Source organism: Protopterus annectens, chromosome 4.part0 (assembly GCF_019279795.1).
Source record: "Protopterus annectens isolate FY-2018-M chromosome 4.part0, PAN1.0, whole genome shotgun sequence".
Lineage (NCBI taxonomy): Eukaryota > Metazoa > Chordata > Ceratodontiformes > Protopteridae > Protopterus > Protopterus annectens.
In genome coordinates, this window is record NC_056733.1 from 1,951,916,597 (window position 1) to 1,951,936,931 (window position 20,335).

The window sequence follows — 20,335 nt, forward strand, 5'->3', positions numbered from 1 at the left end:
TTACTGGGCTACACCTTTCCCAAAGGTGCATTTCACACCGAATAACATCAGCAGCCTTGCCAAAGTAAGGCATTTGAATTGTAGTGAGTGTGCCTAGCCTAAAAAGCATTGCTCTCTACACATATAGAGACATGCACTTGCCATGTCAGGGATTAGAACTCCTACTTATTTAGTTTATCACACTACAGCAGTAAGCAGTTATAGAATGAACCATGGAGATTACTGGGCTACACCTTTCCCAAATGTGTATTTCACAGTGAATGACATCAGCAGGCTTGCCAAAGTGGGGCATTTAAATTGTAGTGAGGGTGACTAAAAAGCATTGCTACCTACACAGACAGAGACAGACACTTGCCATGCCTGAGATTAGAACTCCTACCTAACTAGGTTCATTACACTATAGCAGTACGCAGTTATAGGCCACGCCATGGAGATTCCTGGGTCAGACCTTTCCCAAAGGTGTATTTCAAAGTGTATGACCTCAGCAGGCTTGTCATAGTAGGGCTATGGGGAGGGCAGTGTGTGTGCATGGACCATACCACATGCGGGCACACGCAGGGTTATATTCTGCAGGTACATGTATATAGCTGCTAGATGACTACTTCCTGGTACAGTCATGTTGCACAGCTAGCACTTGCGCCACATAGTCTGTAATGCTGATGGATACTGGTGGCTAATGTCTACAATGAGTGACATTTACTCCTCATGCGGTTGCAGCCATTTGGCTGTGTGCTGGGTGGGACAGGCCTCATAATGGATGGCTCATTGACACAGTCACTCTCTTCCACACATCTATATACATCTACTTTTGACTTATTGTAGTGTGTTGTCCTTGGATATATGTCTGTATTCCTATCCACTGTGTGTGCAAAGTATGACTGGTGCATACTGAGGAGTGTATGCACTAATATCTGCAATTGTCAGATATGTATGGTACACTGTTGTTTTCAGACATGGGCTTCATTTGTTTAAGTGTGTGAGCATGCCCAGTATGCCCTTTTGTATTGAATGTGTGGATCGATTCCAGGCAGTTTGTACTCCATTGCAGACCTTTGTGTTGTACACCTAAAAGTAGCAAACTGTTTTAGAAGGGTATCTGTCAATCATTTGGCAATATGGGGACAAACTGTGCAGGGGATAGTGTGTACTGTAGGTGATTGTGTCTGTGCTGCTTCAGCTACATGGTACTGCTGTTAGCAGAGATATTCAGATATGTGTATTGTTATACACTGTGATGTTTTCTGTCCTCATGTACTGTCAGGTAGACATTATTGCTCACAGTGATGTCATGGGGGACAATGGTGACTTTAGCTGTGTCCAGTATTGTGGGCAGATGCCTACATATTCATGGTAAGTTTTGCCTTTCTGGAGGGGGAGCTGCAGACACTTGCTGCTGGGTCTGTGTATCCAGTTCAGCACCTTGGTACAGTGCTTGTAGAGGATCCCATACTTGTACATCCATCAACATGACAGTATGGCCTTATCTTGCTGTGGCAATAGCTCACAGTGGTAGAGATTCGCACAGGTTACCTAGAGGCATGGGCCATGATTCAAGAAATTACCCCTAATGTAGTGTATGGGCAGGTATGTAGCCACCCATTTATGTGTTTGCAGCCAGGGATAGTGTGTGCACACAGCTTTGTGTTGGACCTTGCACATTCCATGCTGCCCATGCTCCCACCCTCCTCTGTTATTCCATCCTCTTCCATACATTATGCATACATTCTCTGATACTTTCCCTAAGGTTATCACCCCATCACAGCTGTGTTTTGGTGCTGGTCTACAGTTCATGCAGTGGGACATGTTACTGTGATTTGTCCACATGGCCTTGCATATGGCTTATGTGGAGTGTGTTATGTTGTTATTTTATTTTTTTTTATTTTTATTTAACATTTGTTGACTGGGAAAGTCCAACTAGGTTCCACAGTTCCTGTTTTCAGTGGAGGCCTGGGAAGAAATGCTCCAGAAGCATGTCTGTAGAATGTGGGAGGAAACCGGAGTACCTGGAGGAAACCCATGCGAACGCATGGAGAACATGCAAACTCAACACAGAAGGCACCCCATCTGAGAATCGAACCGGAGAACCTCTTGCTGTGAGGTGACAGCATTAACCGCTGCACCACTGCACCGCCCAGTTATTTAGATGTCCATGACATAACATGCATTGTGGTACATGTGAGACACTGGCCTTTGGCAGAGTCCTGTGGGAAATTTGGTGTTGATGTGGGCCAGATGTGGCAGGCCATTTTTTTATGTCAGTCCTACAGTCTCAGACCGCCATATGGTATATTCCCCTGGGGTGACAGGGTACGTGTGCTAGGTGTTTATTCAAATACATTCTATCAGTCTTGATCAGGTGGTGTGGATGCTGGTAGGGTAATACCTATGGCTAAAGACACACCTGCATGGGACACCTGCACTGCATGCTGCATCCTTTCGCTATTGCCATATACAGGTGGGGTCATATTGTACCCATTCCCCTCAGCAAGGATAACAACCAGAGAGGTACCTGTGGGTGGTGTTTGGGTGAGCTGGGTGCATGTGTGCATGGACACTACTTGCATCTGACACACAGATATGCATGGGGCATTCCAGTTATGCTGGCATGTGTAGGTACATCAGCTGTTTCCAATACATCAGTCTTACCTCCTTTGTGATCTGCAAGTGTTCGAGCAGACAACATCGGTATCCCCTACAACAGGACCAGATAATGTGATGCATACCTGTATGTACAATTCCAAGGGCGTGTCTATTTCACAGTTGCACAATATATACTGTATATCTGGGGTAATTTCCCCTGTGTACTGCTTCTATATCTAGGCCAACAGCCATGCCATGTGAATCTTTCAGATGGTGACACATATTACCATCGTGCATTTACAATGGCTTACTGCTAGCATGTGTTATACTGGTGGGAATTGCCTTTGGCACTGCAGTTGGGAGGACTTGGCCCTGTCATCAGCAGTAGTGGACAATGGCCACCAGGTCTTACCTCAACATGCATACATACTGACCACTCTCACACAATATGAAACACACACCAACCTGACACACACGTACCTGTATATTGAGCAAATGTTACAATCCATCCTGCTACCTTGGCCACCTCTGGTCATCTGTGTCCAGTGGTATCATACCTACACATACATGTTACTACATTTCTACATAGGGTTGTGGTGGGGCACAACTGACTGTTATGACGTGTGTACATCGGATTGGATGGGGCACACCGGACTGTTACTACATTTATAAATAGGTTTGGGGGCACAGCTAACTGTTACTACATTTCTAAGTAGGGTTGGGGGAGCACACCTGACTGTTTCTACATTTCTATACAGGATTGGGGGAGGGGGAACACCTGACTGTTACTACATTTCTATGCAGGATTGGGGGAGGGGGCTCACCTGTCTGTTTCTACATTTCTACACAGAGTTTGGGAGGGTGCACACATGACTGTTACTACATTTCTATTCTGGATTGGGGGAAGGGGCACACCTGACTGTTTCTACATGTCTACATAGGAGTGGGGGGGTCACACCTGACTGTTTCTACATTTCTACACAGAATTGGGAGGCACACCTGACTATTTCAACATTTCTACACAGGATTGGGGGGCACACCTGACTGTTAATTCATTTCTACACAGGATTGGGGGGGCACACCTGACTGTTATTACATTTCTACATAGGATGGGGGCACACCTGACTGTTTCTACATTTCTACACAGAAATGGGGGGGGGCACCTGACTATTTCTTCATTTCTACACAGGATTGGGGGCACACCTGACTGTTTCTACATTTCTACACAAGATTGGGTGGGCACACCTGAGTGTTATTACATTTCTAAGCAGGATTAAGGGAGGGGGCACACCTGTCTGTTTCTACATTTCTACACAGAGGTTGGGAGGGGGCACACCTGACTGTTACTACATTTCTACGCTGGATTGGGGGAAGGGGCACACCTGCCTGTTTCTACATGTCTACATAGGAGTGGGGGGGCACACTTGACTGCTACTACAGTTCTACATAGGATTGGGGGGCACACCCTGACTGTTTCTACATTTCTACACAGTATCGGGGGGCATACCTGACTATTTCTACAATTCTACACAGGATTATTGGGGGCACACCTGACTGTTACTGCATTTCTACATAGGATGGTGGGGCACACCTAACTGTTTCTACATGTCTGCATAGGATGGGGCGCGCACCTGACACTTGTACACATTTGCTATGACTGTAGTGGTATGTCAGGTACTCCATTTCATTTTGTATTCTAACCTATCATACTGACTAGAGGCATATCAGTGTACTACAGGTCTTAGGTTTAATTGACCTACATATTAGTTTCTGACTTCCTACCCTTCAGAACTAACATCCCACTGCCTTCCCTGATGTAGTCTGTCTGTGTAGGCCTGGAGGGAGTTAGCCATAGGCATCATTCAGAGGCCATAGCACAGCCTTTGTTTGTGTTTGTCTGCACCTGTCTTGCTGGCTGAAACTGTTGTTGGGCATGTGAACCTCCCTGACTAGCATGTGTAAGTCATATGGACACACATGTGTCCCAGCACATTTCCTGCAGTGGATTTTGTCACCCTGTGTTGTATTGGCTAATATGGTGATACCAGTATTTGTTACATATCTCATGGTGCCACTATAGGTATCTACTATCTGCTGGCATACCATTCAGCCACCTGATTCCCCTTGTATGCTCACATCTATACCATAGATACAGGTAACAAAACATAGTACTCCATTCGGCAATTGGTAGGTTGAGTGACTTACCTTGTGGGTGTGTCAGCATTGAGGGTGGTGCTGCAGGGCTGCCTATGTTGGATGCACATAGTACACTCCCTACACATGGTTGAGCAGAGGTAGTGCCATGTTTAGCATCCCTTTTACTATATGTGCAAGTGAGAGAGGTGTCCTTCCAAGGGTCCCTCCTGTGTCAGTGTATGTGCTATGTGTTGCCTCTTTGCCAAGGCCAGGGCATACTGGGCATGCCCCCTTCTGCCTACTGGGGCAGGCTCAGGTTGTTCCACCTCTGAGTCACTCTGTGCCTGTGCAGGCCTTGGCAATGGTGGGGGGCTGTGTGGCCCTGCCCCATGCTGTTCCTGCTGCAGCTGTTTCTGCAGGATCATATTGTGTAGCATGACAAATATGATGACAATTTAGGTAATGTATCTGGTGCATACTGCAAGGCTCCACCAGATGTGTCAAGGCACCAGAACCGTGACTTTAGCATCCCAAATACATGCTCTGTTATAATTCTGGTCTGTGCGTGTGCCTCATTATGGAGTTCTTGTTCGGGTGTGTGTGCATTTCTGATGGGTGTCATCAGCCATGGCTCCAGTGTGTATCCAGCATCCCCCACTAGGTGACCATAAGGAATGTCACCACTGGCAAATCTATGGTACAGCTGCATCAAATGCCCGATGTGGGAATCGTGATAGCTTCCAGGGCAGCCAGCATACACAATCATTATTATGCCCAGGAAATCGCACATGACCTTGCAGTTGATGGAGGGGAAGCCCTTGCGGTTGATGTAGACCCTACTCCACTCACCGGTGGCGCTTTGATGCATATATGCATGCCGTCTATAGCACTCAGTACCTCAGGGTATTGTGCTATTTGGTGGAACAGTTCCATATTGCTGGCCAACACCTCACGGGTGTTGAGGAAATATATACGTGCTCACCGGCATGTGCTGACATGGCATCCAGGAACTGGTGGAGTACCCTGGATGCTTATGCCTGTGAGATCCGCATCATATTGCCAGTTGGCCTTTGGAAGGTACCTGCAGCTAGTATTCTTAGGCCTACCCATACCTTGGTATCCACTGGGATGGGTTCCCCTCTGTTAGTTCTGTGTGTCAGGCGTGGCTGGCACAGCTCAAAATTTGCTGTAAGAGGTCCCTGTCCACCCTATACAGCTACACTATCTCCAGCTCATGTAGCCCCTGGTAGTTTACCCAGGATCTGTACACTCTTCTCCATCTCCTCACTGTGGGTTGGTTGGACAGCATTCACATCCTCACCACCCTCAGCCTCTTCCACATGTTGTTGTATGATAGCTATTGCAGCCCCTATCATTTTGCTGTTTTGTTTGTTAAAATGTCCCCACTTGTATACACCGGTGGTGGAGAGTATGGGAAAAACAAGAGGGAAATGTGTTTGCATAGTTTATAGTAGTGTTCTGGGCTGATCTGGTCTGCTGCTAATTGGCTGATTCTAATACATTTCTCCTGCCAGCTATGCTAGTTTTCATAGATTACCTTCCTATTGCTGTTTTCCCTTCCCATTGCCTTCCTGTTTAAGACCGGGGGCGTGCTGCGCAAACACAGTGCCCAAATGTGCACAGAGCTGCTATATCCTGGTTTACTTTTTTTTTCCCTTTAAAACCTGGTGCGCAGTGCGCACACTCACTTAGGCAATGTAAAGAGTGCTAGGCAGCCTCAGACATACCCCCTTGCTTAACTCTGCTAAGCTGGGAGCAAACCCGAGCCACAGGGCTCCAATCCACTTACAGTATGCCTGACACATCGCCCTATGATGTCAGCTAACTCCTAGGCTTGCACCAAGCTATTCCTGCTCTACACTGTTGGGTGCTGACTAGCATGCAGTGGAAATCTGGGATTCAGTATCATTCCCCTCATTTGCATAGGATTGCCTGCTAATGTATAGTTACATGTCCCACACTGAGCTCCCCCCCCCACTTAGCAACCATTATTCACTGGCCATGTTGTCTTCTGCCTGCCATTGAGTATAATGGCTAAATAGTAATACTTATTTTATGTTTTTTTTTTTTTTTTTTCTGCACAATCCAATTTGCGTGCCACTGCCCTATGCTTGAACAGCTGAGATTGGCTAAAAAAATGAAAGCTGATTTTTTTAAATTTTGCAAATGTTTTCCTTGCCAATGGCCTTATAGTTGGCCATTGGCATGTTTTCTACATGATATCCACCCTTTATTTGGAGCTGTCATGGCTCCATTTTGCAATTTGCAGAAATGTACTCCATTACTGGCGGAGCACATTTCTGCAGATTGCACTAGTCCTGTGTGGCTGGTTTCCAGCTTCCTGGACCGCATATTCACCTCATTTGCATGGATTTCTCCTGCAAATGGGGTAATTTGCATACAGGGGCTGAATCCATGCAGGACTAGTGCAGGAGCGCTCGTACATGCCCCTACAGGTTATTCCTGGATTGCACGGCAGACATATTGCCTGCTGGAGCTCCTGCACTAATCCTGCACACCGTGCAAGGCTTGCAGAATCCAGGGAAAAGTAATTGTAGATGACATAATTACCTAAACCTCATGTTCAGAGAAGTGCATCACTTTTATTTGCACATTACTGACAATTATTCATATCTGATAACTTCTTAGGCATGAACTTTTCAGTGAAATTAAATTTTAGACAGGCAAATATTTATGAAAGCTATGAAAGAATGTAAAAATATAGGACCAGATTCAATAATGCCTACAGTAAGTGTACACTAAGTATACACTGTTCAGAGTGAAGAGGCAGCATAGATATAACTCACACCTTTCTCCTAATTTTAGTTTTCCTACTGATATTCTTGCAGCTTTAAATATTGACAGGGATTAATAACGGTTACTACAAAGTGTAGACTATATGTACACTTAGTGTAATCTTTCTGAGTGATTAGAAAGCACAACAAATGTGATAAGAATTTTTTTTTTATATATTGTGTACACTTAGTGTACTCTTAGTATAGGCTTTATGGAATCTGGACCATAGTCTTTTTTTCTACATATATTTTTTTATTTTTCTTTCCACCTAAAATTTTGTATATATCTTCACAATCAATTACTTTAGTTCTTATGGATGGGATGCTTAAATCTATCCACATCACATACCCCAAATTTCTTCTCATGAAACAAAACTGGCTTAAAATTTCCTGATTTTATATTTAATCTCAAGATCAGTAACTTTAATTAACATTGAACCATTTTCTCTATCTGCAGATTGTTGGTCAGGATTATGGGGTCAGTACTGATGTAAATATCTGAAGTTGAAAAAAATGCTTCATTTGCTTACCTCCCCTTGTTTAACTAGTCATACTTTTCTGAAAATAAAACTATGAGCAGTTTGTAGTGTTTGCTTTTCATGGATTAATTTTACTGTTAAATCTTAAAGAAGATTTTAGTTTGTTCAACTCAATAATTTTAAACCCAAATATACAAGTGGATACTATGATTGTGTACATTATATATATTTCCTCACATAAATAGCTGAAGCATTTTATGATTCTCAAAAAAATAAATAAGTTTACATTGTTTAGTTTTATACCAGTAGAGGTCCTTCCTCTGTTCATATTCTTAAGATAAACTACATTTGCAATGTCTTCACCAAGTCATTGAAGAAAAAAAACTACATTATGTCATTACAAAACACTGACTCCAGTAATTAAAGAATACTTTGTGACTTTCTGAAGTTCGTTATTGACACTTAATTCATTTTCAAGGAAGACTAAGATTTAACTTATGATTTTTGTCAGTTTTCTTATAGTCACTTGGAGGGGGAGTACATTGTGTACATCCATTGTGATTCTGTGAACAGTGAAGTCATGGATGCATGTATTTATCTCCCTCTCTTGACAACATTAAATATTATAGACAAGTACAACAATGTACAGTGGTGATTAGGTTACAAAAAAGGAAAAGATAAATAAATATATCGACACAATAAAGCAAGTTTAGTTTTCATTTCTTTAAAATCATGGCCAATGCATGTTTGATATCTCTACAGCAATCTACAAACCATCCTTACCATACTTAACCACCCATTTCTTACTGAAGGCTAGAAAATTAATCATTGATGCCTAGCAGCAGTATAATAGATTTGTTATATTGTCTTAAGCTATAGCATTTTTTTATTTCTTCTCATATATATCACAAGGGATATTCATCCTGTATCATACCATTCACCTACAGCAACTCTAAATGCTAAACCTCTAACTGCAGCCATTTGCTACTTCCCTTGTTTTGTTTCCAATGTTCTACTGCTGGGGGTGGTGGCATTAGGTTTCCATATATATGTTAAACACTTCTGAAGTACTAAGAAAAACCCTAACATGTAATTATTTTGTTTCGCTTCTACAAAGCACTGTAGCTTTCCTTTGGTGCAGTAATGTTACCCAGCTTGGTTGCATGAGATCTGTCCATGACTAGTAATAGTGCAGCCACCCCAAAGACTAACAAAATACAACATTTGTTTCTTAGTTCCACATGCAACAACATTTTGTCCATTTTAGTTTGAATTATATTTGGCAGCAGTTTAAATATTAAAGTCATCCACTGAGAACTGTTAACTGAATCATTAAATATTTGTAATATAAACCCCTACCACCTTTGGATAATCAATCTCTAGAATATTTTCAAGGCTTGCCAGAATACTCTAACTTATGCAGATAAAAACTGTAGTAGAGTCCCCAGTCAACCATCATGACTTCAATTATTTTCATTCCACCTACTCTGAACCAAGAGCTTATAAGCAGTTCCATCCCTGTTTCACTAAAACTGATAAATCTGCCAATATCTTTAGCAATCTGTTTATGGGATATTTAACATTTTTCTGTTCTCCACCAAACAGAATTAGTACATATTTGCTGAAAACTGAACATTTCTTGGAAAAGTCATAGGTCCTGGATTCCAAAATGATAGACAGGTCTAAGTGTACAGCCGTCAGGTTTCAGACTAAGGGTGAACAAATGCAAAGAATGCTGCCACTAATTAATAACAAGGAATTCAGTTATTGATTCTTGTTTTACCTTATTTTATATACCAGCAGATGTGTTGCAAAATGTTGAACATTTGCGTCTTGTCGTAAGGTGGCACATGCATTCCTAGTTTCTTCCAGAGCATCTGATAGGAAGACATACACACACCTGCAATTTCTCAATAAGGAATTTGGAAAATACCATTCAAATAAAATGACAAGCAGATAATCCCACCTTAAATGGACAGACAACTTTTTCACCTCCAAACTGAGCCAAAGGTATGGTTTTATTCTTATTTAGCTAACTTATCTACAATGATGTCCTAGCAATGTTGTCAGACATGTGTCTCCAGTGTATAAAGGCATGTTTATCAGTCAGTATGATTTTAGGCAATATCTATATTTCCAATGCTCTGGCAACCATAAAGATCTAATCATCTACAAAAAGAATGGCTATCAAACAATATGTTGGCATTTTCAAAGAAGGCTTATTTGGCTCAAAAATCACTACAACTCTCACATGCTGCCATGATGCTTGCACCATCTAGTCCTCACCTCCTGCACTAGAAGTCCCCAGTAGATCTTCTTGAATTTCTGCCTCATATTTTTAATCACCACTGCTGGGAGTCTTTCTATACCCAGTGATCTGCTATACTTTTTGGAGTATATCACTTCCCTCAAGGAATAAAACAGCAGATCTTTCAGTGTGACTATCTGCAAACTCTGCTAATTTATGTTGCAGCTTATTACCTGGAGCTTGAAAAGGCACCACTTGATATGTCCAGATGCCCAAGAATATCATTCCACTACATAAGGTATCACTCTCAATCCTTTATGCTCTGTTTCTATTTTTCTGTAATAGGCCACATTGCTGATAACTCCAGTATAGTTTTCCCAATACTGTTTCTATTTTGCATTGGCAAAAAGATTACATTTATTGATAGAGCATAGATTCATCGGTTCATAGGTATTTACTAGGCAAACAACTACAAGGGCCTTTTTAAGCCTAACCATGCATCCTAAATCTCTGCCATGTTCCAGTATCCTTGATAAATGTAAGCAGGGGCTTGGGAGAGGAAACATTTACAAGTAGGGGCCTGGGACATGAACGATTTACGGACGGCTAGTGTCCATTACAAACATAGGTGCCAAACCAGGGATGAATTTTCTGATCCCCATCCAGTTGTCTAAGTTGCTCTTGAATTGGGTAAGGGAGGAACTTTGCTTCACATGGATGGGGAGGCTGTTCTGAAGAAGGGGTAGTCTCTGGGATACATACTAGTCTCTCCAGCAGGTCCTATTTATATCACAGGCAAGGTTTAAGTCTTTAAAACAGGTATTTCAGGTGCTGTTTGTTTTGTAGATATGCAGGAGGTCCACCAGAGTAGGCTCTGAGAACGCCTTGTATGCCAGACATAGATCTCACTCAGTAGCATGTAGGAGACAGAATACAGGGACAGGGCCTTGAGGTGGTCTGCATAGGACATGTTAATTATGCCCTATATTCTTTCAGTGAGGAACCTCTGTGGACATTCCAATTGTCGAATATACCTGGTAGGTACATACCAAAGGGGCCATTGCACTCAATGATAAGTCTGATGAATGCCAAATACAGTGGAACAATGACTTCTTTGGACCTAGATTCCATACCTTTGTTCATAAGTTGTAAAACATAGAATGATTTCTTCACTACTGTAGACACATAATGGTCAAAGGCTAGATTACTGTATATGTGTTTTCCCAAGTCCTTGACTACTGGGTCAGCTCTTAGGAGTTTATTGTCAATATGATAGTTACCAAGTGTGGATGACTTCCTGAAGGATATAATTATGCATTTTATGGCATTTAGTTTTAGTTCATGGCTCTGAAACCAGTTGTTAGTTTTGTCTGCCATTCTTGCAGAAAATGTGTGTCTGTGGGGGATTCACTGACAGCTACTAATTTGCAATCATCTGCAAATTAGTAAGTAGTTGGTCAAATAGTTCAGTAGAGCTTTGGAGCTATAGGAGGCAGTGATAGTTTCTTTAGTTCTAGGAGGGTAGGAAGTGGGATTAGAAGGATTAGGTAGGATGGGAACAGGAGGACTTCCATTGTGAAGTTAGGTGTGTAGTTTTACAACTTATGAACAAAGATATGGAATCTAGGTCCAAAGAAGTCATTGTTCCACTGTATTCTCTACCACCAGCTATCTGCATCACCAGCAGTCTCTCCTCATTTAAAACCTTGCTGCACTCACACCTAACTTCACAATGGAAATGCTCCTCTTCCCATCCTACCTAATCCTTCTAATACCACTTCCTACTCTTCTACAACTAAAGACACCATTACTGCCTCCTATATTTCCACAGCTCTTTTGAACTACTTGACCAACTACTTAACATTACCCTATGCTGCTACAGTTGTAAAAAAAATAAAGTGTTTATTGCTGTTTAATGAACTATACTGCTATATTCTATCATTGTTAACCTTTTCATATTATATTTACTTTGTATTCTTATGAGATAATCTGTAATGTATATGTACAATGTGTACTATGTATCTGTATTTTTCTGGAGCTTTTCTCCTCAGGACTCCATTAAAAATGGGCTCCATGTGGCCCAATGAACTATCCTGGCAAGCAAACTGCAATTAAAATAAAATAAATAAATAAATAAGAAATGTAGTCAGCCAGAGGCCATTAATATTAGCTTTGCCTTCAGAGAAGTAAATGCAAAAAAGGAGTTGTCCCAGGACTGATCTCTGAGGGAGTCCACTTGTGAATGGCCTCTTTGTAGAAATGGACTGACCAATTCTAACTTCCTGGGTCCTGTCTGTTAGCAAGCTGGCTATCCACCAGGTGACATAAGGGTTTGTACCTAACCTCTTGAGTTTGTGAAAAATGCCCAGTGGGGGATTGTGTCAAATGCCTTGCCCAGGTCAAGGTAGACAATGTGAACCACTTTGCCCTCATCCATTGCTTTGGTGACCTTCTCAAAAAGTCCATCAGGTTGAGTAGGCATGATCTGCTCTTTATTAAACCAAATTGGTTTGGGTCCAGTGTTTGGATCCTTCCTATGTCATTATTGATCATTTCCATGATAATTTGTTCAATGGCTTTGCATATGAGACTAGTGAGACTTATGGGTCTCTAATTTCAAGGGTCTGTAGATGGCCCACCTTTGTGCAGAGGGATAACTGCTGCTATTCTCCATTCATGAGGCACACAGCCTGTTTGGAGGTTGCAATTAAGTAGCCATTCCAGAGGGCCTGACAGATTGTATTTCATGCTGTTTAGAATGCATCCAGGGATATTGTTTGAGCCAAGGGATGCCAATGTTCTTGGCCTTAAAGAGAGCACTAAAGACCTGTTCTCTATTGATAGCAAGGTGAGTTATATCTGATAGTATTTCCTGAAGAAAGATTGAGAGGGAGAGGGGGTAAAGTTGGTGCTAAATTTATTGGCTAGTAGATTTGCTATATCTTCTAGCTCAGTATGGGTGGTACCATTTACAATGAGCTCTGCACACAACTGTGTATTGCCTTGGAGGTTTTGGACACAGCTAAAGAATGCCATGTGGATGCCCTTGGCCTGGGAGTCTAAATTTAATGCAAATTTGGCTTAGGTAGATTTTATTTCTCATGTGAGTTGTTTGATTAGTTTGATGAGAGTACTTTTATCCTGCTGGGTGCTGTATCTCCAAATTTTTGCAATGATGTTTTTCCTTCTGTTATACAGCCTATTGATTTTTGTGATTCCACCAGGGTGGCTTGTTTCTTGAGTTAGTTGTGTGCTTCTTCCTGGTAGGTACAGCTGCCACTGTGTAGCTAGTAATATGCCTGTATAGGGTTTCTGGGAATAGTTCTGTGTAGGCAGCATTGTTCTCAGGCTTTATGGAGGCTTGAAATGTTGCCATGTTATTACTGAGTGGTAGGAAGTTAGCCTTAGAGTAATTCCTGAATATTCCAGGGTTTGCTGGGGTTCCAGGTTTTATTTTTACTTCAAATGAGCCCATACTGTGGTCTGACCTTACCAGAGAAGACATAAAACTTGGGCATGTGCAGCACTACCCCATATTAGTGAGGACCAGATCCAGTATGGTTGCACCTCTTGTTGGCATATTGACAATCTGGTCCAGAGTGTTTGTGTTAGCAAAATCCAGGAATCTCTGTGCCTGTATATTAGCTGGTGAATATGATTTCCAGTTAATAATGGGGTAATTAAAGTCAGCCATGAATATGATATTGGGCTGGATGATGACTGATTCCAGCAAGTTTAAATACATGGTATGGTTTTCCTGGATCATTATGGGGGGGGGGGGGGATCCTATAGTTTGCAAGTGGTTTGGAATTTTACCTATGGTGATTTGAATGTGGAGAAGCTCAATTGCATTGTCTTGTTTGACCAGCCTTCATGTATATTTTTGATATAAATCAAGACACCTTGACCTTTAGTCTTTGCCTGTATATTAGCTGGTCTAAATGTGTGGAACATATTGTAACTTTGCACTGTTGGTGTGCTCTCTGTGACTTTATACCATGTCGCAATGTCCACACAGACATGAGCATTATCTAGGGTGAAAAAAAGCTTCTAGGAAGTGGAGTACTTTTGTTAAGACTCCTAGCAGTGAGGAGTAACCGCGCAGTGGTGCAGGGGTTAACGTTGTTGCCTCACAGCAAGAGGTTCTCTGGTTCGATTCTCGGCTGGGATGCCTTCTGTGTGGAGTTTGCATGTTCTCCCTGTGCTTGCGTGGGTTTCCTCCGGGTACTCCGGTTTCCTCCCACATTCCAAAGACATGCATCTGGAGCATTTCTCCCCGGGCCTCTGCTGATAACAGGATCTGTGGAACCTAGTCGGACATTCCCAGTCAACAAATGTTAAATAAATAAACACCTTTAGATTTTCTTGGTTATTATTTGCTATATTGGTAGCACTTTCAGTTTGGCATTGCGTAAAAAAGGTACTATGGTGAGATCAATGTTTTAGCTAATATCTGAAAGTCTACAGGGAAGAGGTGCAGACCTTCCCTGGCAAAGCAGCATGGTCTGTTGACCCTCTCCCTCCATGCTAAAAAATATTGCATGTACTTATAATAACACCACAAACTAAGCCAATTATTAAAGTCAGTAAACCTTTATTCATATTGTGGTGTCATCCTTGGAGAAGGTAAAATACTGCTCAATGCTAGGCTCATACCAGCCTGGGACACATACTTAGAGAGCACCCTGATGTCTCTCTTCATATAGTCTATGTATGTGTTTCTCAGGTCATTTACACTCAGATGGACTATTACTGAGTCACAATGGTACTTGTGGTCCAATAACCTGAGTGCATGCATAATGTAATGGATCCTGGCCCTGATAAGCAGTCAACCATGACCTTCTGCTTACTCAGCCTGGTGAGAGGAACATCAGTGTGTCTTAAAATGGAGAATCCAGTGACCAGAATGTTGGCTTGTTTGGTGCTTGCCTTATAGGCTTAGAAGTAGAGGCTCCATGAGATGTGGCTGTATATGTTGATGTGGATGTTGTTTTGAAAGAGTGCATTTGGGATTGCTGTGGATATTTGTTATGTGTACTTCATCCAGGAAATCTTTGGAGTTTAGGAAGGTTAAGTGCCTCAGCATATGTGAGTTTATGTGTTTGCTATGAATTGCGTGTGATGGGTACAGCACATATACTACTGACAACCTTATTGTCACTAGGAATACTTTTATGCGAGAGCTTTGCTTCCAGTGACATTGAGTAAATACATCTCTCACATACCATATCAATTTGTTTCAGAATCAACTGGTTTCCAGTAAACATGAGGTTATTTCATCATTGTCTGAGGATATTCGTATCCACTATGCTGGTAATAGAGATACTGGGAAAGTTCATAACCATGGCAACAGACCCTTTTTATTGATTAGACAATTGGATTGAGAATATAAAGTAATGTCAGGAATATCAGCTCTTGGGGCAGTGCTTGTCACTGCAAAGTAGTTGCCCTGTGTGCAACTATGAATTTGTGAAATGTTAATGGTGCCTTTACAGGAAAAATGCCAACTCATGGTGTCTGTGTCTATATAGGGCACAACCAAATACCTGAGGGGAAGCTAATAAGTACACCCTGATGATTTACGGGTGCAGTATTTAGGCAGATTCTGAAGTTAGGTTAAACAAGCAGCAAATCAAGCAGTACTTACTGAAAAGAAAGACTTAGTTTGTCAGGAATGATGAAAAGAGGGGAGTCATCTGAATGGCTACTTCTTGGCTACTATTAGTGCTGTTCTCCACTGCAGCTTCACTCAGCTGAGATACAATGGTCCTTTGCTTTTTTCATATGAGAAGTAAACCAGTAGCACCAATTCTAAGGTGAGAAGCTGACTACAGGCTGTTTGGTGATCCACAGTCTTGTCCCAGATGATGCAAGGATCTTTAGGTTGTTGTAGCCTCTTCCTTGTAGATGTCTAGAATAGTAACCTAACCAGTCACAGACACTTACTGCCCAGTCAAAACCAGTCAGGAATCAATGGACTCCGCTCATTCTCTCACCAGGAGCAACATATAAGCCCAAACTCCAAGCTAGCACCTATGAAGCAGTTACTTGGCTTTCCAGTGATAAGCAGTCTCCAGAAAAGAATGCCCCTATGCTCCTTCTCTCACAACAGTAAAGCAAAAGCACTAATCCCGAGATACCTTCTGAGAAGCAGAATACAGGCTGTGCAATAATTGATGGTTTTGAAGTAGATGTTGCAGATTTTAAAGGTAAAGAGAAAAATGGGTTAATACCCTTAGGGCTGCAGTATGCACTAAGCAATTAAATATGAAAGGGGGGTAACTTAAACTTATGCTATCTAAGTGGAGAACCACTAATTTTTAAAGAGCAATATAGATTGCAAGGGGGTTGGCACTTTGTATTTTGGTTCTATGGAATATAGTGGGATGGCAAATATATTTAAATAACTTAAGGGAGTGATTTCACAAAAAAAAAACAGCCAACAAAAGAGGAGAGGAAAGAAGATATGTAGTCAGATGAACATAATGGCCAGGCAACTAGAAAGACAATTGAGTTTAAAAACACACCACCAACAGGGAGGGAGGCTAGGGAAAACTTAATTTCTGTGTGACTCACAAGAAGCACAGTTGTGTTCTCTTTCCTAGTTTAAAGATGCAATTAAAAGCAAACTACAAGTAAAACATAGTGTAAATAAGATAAAGCACAACATACAAAATAGAAGAAGGCAATGAAGCAATACAAAATGCAAGAAAGCAAAAACAAACTAACCTTTCCTTCATAGCAAGTTGTGTCAGAGCCTAGGTGAGCTTTTCCAGTAATGCCTGAGAATTTCCAGTAAAAAACAAACACTTCTTTTGCCCTCCCATATTGCCACTTTGCTGCTGAAATATAATGTAAGTTACACATTCTTGCAAATGGTCAAGTTGTTTTTTTTTCCCCAAATGCCTCAGGTTTGCAGATACCATATTTTATTTTAGAAGGTGAGAGGAGAGGGAAGAAGATATGCAGTCAGATGAACATAAGGGCCAGGCACATAGAAAGACAACTGAGTTTAAAAACACACCACCACCAGGGAGGGAGGCTGGGGAAAACTTAATTTCTGTGTAACTCACAAGAGACACAGTTGTGGTCTCTTTCTTAGTTTAAAGATACAATTAAAACAAACTACAAGTAAAACATAATGTAAAGAAGATAAAGCACAACAGACAAAATAGAAGAAGGCAATGAAGCAATACAAAATACAAGAAAGCAAAAACAAACTAATCTTTTCCTCATAGCAAGTTGTGTCAGAGCCTAGGTGAGCTTTTCCAGTAATGCCTGAGCATTTCTAGTAAAAAACAAAACACTTATTTTTCTCTCTCATATCGCCACTTTGCTGCTGAAATATAAGGTAAGTTACACATTCTTGCAAATGGTCAAGTTGTTTTTTCCCCAAATGCCTCAGGTTTACAGGAGCCATATTTTTGTTTTAGAAGATAATTCCCATTTTGTATACCCATGGCCTCAGTGGTTCAGAGGATAGCGTTGTCGCCTCACAGCAAGAGGTTCTCCCATTCGATTCTCAGCTGGAGCACCTTCTGTGTGGAGTCTGCATGTCCTCCCAGCAGTTGAATGACATCTAAAGACATGCAGGTAGGTGCATGCATGAATTTGTGTGCCTTCTTTGAAGGTTCCCTGTCGGGCTGGCAACTTGGCACCATGAAAATCTACTGCCAATCATTAGCGAACTGGAGTTTTGCTATGGCGACCCCTAACTGGGAAAAGCCGAAAGAATAAGAATTCCCATTTTGTATATCTCAGATAGGGTCCCAAAATGGAGATTACATTTTTTTTAAGTTCTGTAAACTCCCTCATATTTCCAATTTTATGATGTTAGATACCCAACTCTAAATGCATCACACATTAGGCAAACAGAAACTGAATGAAATCAAACCTTGGACAATAGGATGTTTCTTGCTTGTAGCTCCTGCCTACCATCTTCTGCACTGTACTATCAGACTGCTAAGGTAAAAAGGCTAGCAAGCAGGACTCCATCACTTAGAATCATCACTTATAATTAAATTCTTACATTCAGATGATACACATCAAGAGTGGGTAAATAATCTTTAGAGCTAAGCCAATGGAGCAGTAATGTGATGCTAAGGTAAACTGAATATTATCTCAATAACCCTCTGACGTTGCCTAACAATCTGCTTAATCCTAAAAAGTATCCAAAAATACCAAGTCCAAAGCACTAATATCCAGACTTACTTGTCCTAAAATGAATAGTGTAAGCAAGCAGACACTATATTATACCTCAGTCTATTCTGTTTTGCATGTATCAGGGACATAAGTGCACTTCCTGAAATAGGACTTTATCAGCCTGCCAATTCTTAAGCAAAATATGGACCAGGATTAACTTTTATGGGTTCCTAAATGCATTAGTTCTGACAGAATAAATAATCATACATGATTTATTTATTTATTTATTTGACATTTTTTGAGCAGATCAGTCCATCTGAGCTTGTCCCCTTTTTCTAAAATTATGGAGAAATGTGTCCATAAACAACTTATGCATTACCTTACCCAGAATAAGCTGTTGGCTAACTCTCAGCATGGTTTTAGGCCACACCATAGTACCACCTCAGCCCTCCTATCCTTCTCTAACAACATAAACCATAACCAAAATAATGACAAGCTTTCCTCAGCCCTCTTTTTAGATCTCTCCAAAGCCTTCGAAATGGTCAACTACCAAATACTCATGCACATCCTTAAGGCATTCTCACTAAATAGCCATGCACTTCAATGGTTTCAGTCTTACCTGTTTGGTAGACAACAAGCCATCATATGGCAGGACAAACTATCAACCCATCTACCCATCACCCTATGTGTCCTCCAGGGCTCCCCTTCTTTTCTCTCTCTCTCTTTATTAATAACCTTCCCACTGTCATTCTAAATGCTACCTGTATCCAATATGTGGATGACTCCAGCTTGATTTGTTCAGCCACCTCCCTGACAGATCTAATGACATTATCCCAGAATACTTTCAATATAGTTGAAAACTGGCTCTCTAACCTTCAGCTGATATTGAAACCTAACAAAACAAAGTTGTTTCTTTTCTCCTCCACTTGTAAGTCTTCTTCACTACTCTTTACCATAAAATCTAATAATGGTATTATATTCTCCCCAGATGTGCAAACCAAACTCTTAGGCTTCACAATAGACAAAACCCTCAAATTTAATATCCATGTCAAACTATCAAAACCATTAACAAAAAACTTGGCTCCCTCTATAAGATCAACCTTTCCTTACTCCATTTGCTAAGACTGCTATTGCTTATTCCTGTCTACTCTCCACTCCTCGCTATGCCTCCCCTCTACTCACTAATTTGAACAAATCCACTCTTAACAAAATATCCAGCAGTTATAACCATATTACTAAATTTGCAACAGGCACGGCCTATAGGACCCACTACTGTCACAACCTAAATCTTCTGGGGTGGGAAGAATGGCCTAGCCTACTTCAGTACAACCAGCTTATAATTGTCCATAACGTTCTCAACCACCCTGATAATACATATGCACTTAAAAATATTGTCAACCCGTATAGCAACGTGAAGTCACTTCACTCTTCTAATAAAGTGCTGGTTCAAACATCCAAAATCAACAACTCTGCTGGGGACTCTCTGTTTGCTAACTCTGTTGGCAAAACTTGGAACTCTCTTCCTGCTGATCTTACTCTTGAACCCACTTTTACTCAGTTCAAAAAAAGCTTCAAGCTATACTTTAAAACTCACTGGCTATGTCTTTGTTCAAAACCCAACTAGATCCTCCTCTACAGTCTGTAATCATGTTACATAGCCTAGTCAATTTGCCAGCGCTGCTTTAAAAATGTATAATTATATTACCTGCTTGCTCAACTGGAGCCTATAAACTGCGTGTAACTAGTAATCATTTTGTGATTTTTACTGTATGTTCTACCTTGGAGCTTTTCTCCCTGGGCCTCTGCTGAAAATGGACATGTATCCAGTCGGACTATTCCGGTCAACAAATGTAAAATAAAATAAATAAATAAAATAAATGTTCAGCAGAAGCCCAGGGAGAAAAGCTCCACAGTTCAAATTATTAAACAAGAAT